This window comes from Delphinus delphis, chromosome 6 (genome assembly GCF_949987515.2).
Source record: "Delphinus delphis chromosome 6, mDelDel1.2, whole genome shotgun sequence".
Taxonomy (NCBI): Eukaryota; Metazoa; Chordata; class Mammalia; order Artiodactyla; family Delphinidae; genus Delphinus; species Delphinus delphis.
Genome location: NC_082688.1, coordinates 43,685,198 through 43,691,584, shown reverse-complemented (window position 1 = coordinate 43,691,584; position 6,387 = coordinate 43,685,198).

Sequence of the window (6,387 nt, the reverse complement as noted above, 5' to 3'; positions counted from 1 at the left end):
TAAACTGATCGCTGGCAAGGAGAATGGAAACGTAAGGATTGATGTAGGTTGAACAAGATTTGCCCCTGAACACACACAAAAATCACAACACCGACAGCCAGGAAGAGTGGAGAGAGGGAGGCAAGAAATGAGTTTGGGGAAGCAGCCTACAACATCTGAAGGAACTAGAAATTTTATTTGCCCACTGCTTAAAAGAACATGATAAAAACAACACCTATTTTCTAGTGACCTGTTGGTATCTGTTACTGAGATTGATCCTGTTGGGTACAAATATAAGTCATGGTGCTGACACTCAAAAAGCATTCAATCTGGGCTTCCCTGGTGGCGCAGTGGTTGAGAATCCGCCTGCCAATGTAGGAGACACGGGTTCGAGCCCTGGTCTGGGAAGATCCCACCTGCCGCGGAGCAACTGGGCCCGTGAGCCACAACTACTGAGCCTGCGCGTCTGGAGCCTGTGCTCCGCAACAAGAGAGGCCGCGATAGTGAGAGGCCCGCGCACCGCGATGAAGAGTGGCCCCCGCTTGCCACAACTAGAGAAAGCCCTGGCACAGAAACGAAGACCCAACACAGCCATAAATAAATTAATTAATTAATTTTAAAAAAAATCATCCAATCTAGTGTAGAAGCCATATGTATCCAATTCAATTCTACAGATACATGTTTAGTACCTACTGGGTGCAAGAATTGATATTGGAAGCTAAGATCAAGTGAAGGAAGTCTGAGCTTACAACAGGCTTACAATCCAGTCGGGAAGGTTACATCAATCAATGTCATACTTCTCAGGTCCTTAATACACAAAGGGCTAAAAGTTTCCAAGGAAGAAGAAACCATTTAAAAACAGCTACTTACTGAGAGCTTGCAATATCTAGGCACTGCACTAAGGGTTTCAAAGGCACCATCCTATTCATCCTAACAAGAATCTTCTTATCCAGATACAGTTGACCCTTGAACAACACAGGTTTGAACTGTGAGGTTCCACTTACACGCAGATGTTTTTTTTCAGTAAATACGGTACTATAGAATCCATGGTTGATTGAATCCACAGATGCAGAACCATGGATATAAAGGACCAGCTATGGGAATTGAGCAACCATGGATTTTGGTATTCATGTCTGGTCCTGGAACCAATCTCCTGCAGTTACTGAGGGACACTATATCATTATTTCCCCCCATTGTATGGGTGAGGAAAGGGGTAGCATGCCCAACATCACACTGCTAACACATGGCATGGTCAGGATTCCAACCCAAGTCTCTGTAGCACTGAAGTTCATGTGCTTAACCATTGCACTATGCCACATTTTCATCCAACTGGGGTTTCTTTTTTCTTTCTTTATAATAGCTTTATTGACATATAATTCACATACCACACCATTCACCCACATAAAGTGTACAATGGTTTTTAGTATAGTCAGAGTTGTGCAACCATCACAATTGATTTTAAAATACTTCCATCACCCCCCAAAGAAAACTCTATACCCTTTTCGCAGTTACTCTCAATTTCCCACCGCCCTAAGCAACCACTAATTTACTTTCTGTCTCTATAGATTTGCCTATTCTTGAACATTTTATATAAATACTACAGAATGTGACCTTTTGTGACTGACTTCTTTTATTCTGCATAATATTTTCAAGGTTCCTCCCCAGTTGGGTATTTGAGAAGAGGCTTAATGGTGAAAGGGTCAGGGTAAGAGAACCCAGCACAGCAGGGAGAAAGGAGTATGAGGGGAGACTGAGCCAGGGAACACCCAGCTCTCCTTCCCCAGCCACCATGCTTCCGCCTCAGCAAAGTTAGCAAAGATATTCTACAACAAAGGTGAAGGTCAGAAATCTACTTACCAAAGTCAATCATTGCTTCCTTGTTAACCTTTGTCACGGTGGGACTGAACTGGTTGTCATTAGCATCACCTTACTTATCTAATCATTACCACCATCTTCCTACTATCTCTTGGATTCTTCAAATGTTCCAGGAATTGAAAATGCATTAAAGTGAGGCAGAAAGAGATGCATTTTGCTTTCACCCAATTAGTTGACCATTCCACACTTTTTTTCTCCAAATCTGGGTTGAGCCACTCAGATTTGGAGGAATAAAAAGAAGTAATGGGACCCTATGCAGATACATGGCAGCCAAGATATTTTCTTTTCTTTTTTTTTTTTTAAGCAATAGGGAAGCTACTAACACGCCCTGAAAATCCTGCAGACTATGGAATCGCAAGTACGTGCTTTCCTGTCTTAAATAGGGTGGTCTTATTACTGTGGAGTCCTCTGTCTTTATGTTTACGAAACAACAGGGGAGATAAAGTCTGAGGAACGTATAATACCCAGCTTGGCTAGGCAGTTTTGTTTCTCTTTCTGCAAAATTGCCCTTTGGGGTGCGATCCATCCTAAAATAGCAATAAGATTTATAACAGAAACACAACCTGCAAAGAAATGATATCCAGGTATTCAGAATTATTTATAAATCGGCATTAGTGGCCACTGCTTTTTCAAATATGGTATATGTTCATCAAATTAAAAAGTTCGAGCGGTAACATACATCATTACAGTAATTGTTTAAAAGGTAACGCAAAACTTAAAGTGTGCTCAAATCCACCACATATGAACAGATTTGAAGCTCTGGTGGAAGAAAACATGGTCTTCCTTTAAGCGTTGGCTGTCACTGTCTTAGGTGTTTGTAAAATATGCATAAAGTTCCAGAACCACACAGCTTTAGAATTACATATATTTATCTTGATCGAAAGACTTCAACGTAAAGTACTTTGAATTTAACAGTTTAATACATGTGGCCATTTCTTCTCCAAAAAAAATTTGTCTTCTTAAATAAAAATAACAGTGAAATAAAGCATTAACTAAAAAGTCTTGTAAGTGCAGGGAGAAGACAGGAAGACTAATTACTGGCCAGATCTATGCGGAGAAGGCTGGTTTCAGCAAAGTGGCTCTCTGAAAAACACCTTCTCACGTTGCCTTCTAGCTGTCTCCCATCTGACAAGTTTCTCAGATTCCTGTATTTTTGAATTAGTAGTCGTCTTCAACAGCTTTGCCTTCTTTTTTTGCTTGAATCTATTCCTTTCATTTCAGCATCTTCTCCAACATCCACTGACTCCCTTATGAGAAGAATCTGAGAAAGTTTTCTTCATGCTGCATTTCTTCAAAATCTGTACTAGAATTGCTCACCTTAAGTGCCCAACAACTATTCTGCAGAGACCTTGGCCAGGCCTAGCACTGAAATTTCCCCAGAAGCCAGGTGATATCACATAGCCCAAAGCCCCCAGCCACTAAACACAGGTTGGTCTTTCCTGCATGGCCAATCCCCACCCTAAAACTACAGACTATGACTGGTCCCACCTTGCGTTATTTTGTTAGCATAAATTCTAAGGTGGTCAGAGGAGCATAGAACATTCCTACCACTTGGTGAATTCCAAGAATTTAGAAGTTAGCTAGGGAGAAAGGCTAGACCTCTCTTTGGAGCAGGCCAAATCCCTTGCTACACACAAAGAAATAATCAATCTACCAAATTCTCATTCAGGTAGATGGGATATGTTTAAGAATGCATTAAATTTCCTTAATTTCAAATTTCTCAAATTCAATCAAACTCTTGATGAGCATATAATACATTTCTATCCACTGTCTTGTTAAATGCAATTTTAAGAGATTGACTTGTTGGACAAAGTAGTAGTACTGTCTTTGTTCTTCAAGTGTTCTCCATCATGGTCCAAAGAAAAACTAAGGATACTAATGAGTAAGGAAGCCTGGCCTTACTTTTCAACTGGACATTATTTAGTTACCCCTCTTCTACCTACACTTCTTTCTTCTCAAATTTTTCTACTTAAAACTACATTAGAAATGTGACTTTTGTTCACCCCTGTCCTATTTCTTCCTGACACATTCAGTACATTTTTGTTTACTGAATATAAGAAATTAGTGACTGAGAGAATGATTAAATGGATGTGAATGAGTTAGCTGATTAATTAATTAAAACATCAACTAAAGATGCTATATAAGAAGGTTCTTTTATTGGCTTTAGGATTCAAAAAGGACTGTAGTAAATTGAGTTACTTGCTGCAATTTTCACCCTTCCTTGTATCTATGCCCTCTGCCTGTAATGTTGCGGCACTCCCCATGAGTAGCAGAATGGACTTCCCTGACCCTTGACTTTGGTCTGGGTAATTTGGTTTGCTTTAGCCAATGGCATGTTACCAGAAGAGAATCAGAGGCTTAAAATGAAATGTGCTTGCCTGTGTTGACCTGATGAACAGACTGTCAGGTATTTCTCCAGCAATGATGGGTTTATTTGGGATCAGCAGAGAACTGCAATTCAAGGTCTGGAAACATGGTGGGCCACATGCAAGTTCCTGCACAGCAAAGGAAGGAGAACAATTTTATAGAGAGGAAAAGAAGTTGGGGGGGCTTGGTAAACAAAGAGTTTGTGGCTTTTCATTGGCTGAGTCCTTGCCAGGAAAGAAAAGGAGACTTTCTTCTTCCTCTTTGACTTTGCTATTGTCACAGGGTGTGAGAACTCCCCTTCTGGTCTCCCAACTCTATTTAATTGAGGCTTCTCATTATTTTTTTTTTACATTTTCCCCTTTTGATCAAGATCACTGATCAAGAATCAGGTTTTCTAATTTCAGCAGCTTTTTGTCCCTCAACGTCAGGAAGGACTTTTCCTGGGTGTAATGTCTCATGTCAGAGGGAAACTGTACAGATTGGAAACCTAGTAAGGTCACATTCAAGTAACAAGGAGTGGCAGGAGGGGGAAATCTCCAGCACTTTTTATCTACAGTCCATATGTTATGAAGATCATAGATATTGGAGTTCATTTGAAGATGTCATCATCAAAGGTTTGGCAACAACTTCCAACAGGTCTAGTCCAGATATCTTGGGAAAGTCGTCGCATCAGATGTCATCTGCTTCAATTCTGGGAAATCTTTACTTTCAGGGCCCCAGATGATGTGCAGGTCAAATCAGGGTTCAGTGCTTTCTTTATGTGTGTCCAGTGAATCCAAGAGTCTGTTCCTTGGAGTGTGGCGGCACAAGAGTTGGTTAGCAGTATGTAATAGGGACCTTTCCAGCAAGGTTAAAGAGAGTTCTTCTGCAGGTATCTTTTCCAAGAGATGAAATCTCCAGTTTGCAAGGTATGATGCTTAAGGTCTCCATCTCCCATGGCCATACTGTGAAAAGATTGCTCTACTAAAGCATGTTTACTTTTAATAGAAGCAGTTAGGCCTTTGCAATATTGGTGTATCTCTCCTTTTATTGGCTGAGGGTCAAAATAACTAGAAGCCAAGTTCATTGGGCATCCTGTGACTATCTCAAATGGTGAGAGTTTATGAATTCCAAAAGGAGTGGATATGAGATTTAGAAGTACCAATGGCAATGCTTGTGGTCAAGGTATTTGGAGGGCCTCTACAAATTTTTCCTACTGAGTCTTAATAATGTCATTAGTGTGTTTTACTAAACCAGAGAGTTGAGGGTGGTAAGCACAGTGAAAGTGTTGTAGAACTGGCCAAACAGTACAGACTTATCTAAGTACCTGATCAATAAAATAGGTTCCTCAATCACAACGAACTTCAAGAGGAGTTCCAGGCAGGGAAAATGCTGTCCAAAGGATTTAGCCACAGAAAAGGCAGTAGCCTGTCTACAAGGGAAAGCTTCAGTCCAGAGTGAAAACATACAGACCATGACTAAAACATATTTACATCCATTAGACAGAGGACGTTTATGTAATCCATTTGCCAGACCTCAAGTTGTCCATCAGGCAGTTTAAAATGTCAGGAAACAGTATGAAGAGCCTTCCCTGGGTTGTAGTTTGGACAAGTGGGAGAAATGAGGTAAATACTCTTTGTTGCCTTGTTAATGTTTCCCCACCAGTACTGATTCATGAAGGCTATCATTTTGTCATAGACTGAAGGGTTTTTTTTGTTTGTTTGTTTTTTGCGGTACGCGGCCCTCTCACTGTTGTGGCCTCTCCCGTTGCGGAGCACAGGCTCCGGACGCGCAGGCTCAGCGGCCATGGCTCACGGGCCCAGCCGCTCCGCGGCATGTGGGATCTTCCCGGACAGGGGCACGAACCCGTGTCCCCTTCATCGGCAGGCGGACTCTCAACCACTGCGCCACCAGGGAAGCCCTAGACTGAAGGTTTAATGCATGTACAGTGGTGGGGAGTGGGAATTTCACAGTCTCCAGTAGGACTGGCTTGTTATATGGTCCAAACTAGAGCTTTCTCTTTTTAATCAAACCAACAACTACTGAATTTCCAAAATTTTTTTCTTTTTTGAGGCCAACTGTTGGGCCTCTCTAGCCATTTTTTCTAAATTATCACTTGAGGAAATGATATTATAAAATAGCACTTGGCTGCTCTTTGACCCTTTAAGGGCATCGTTCCTTGCGAAA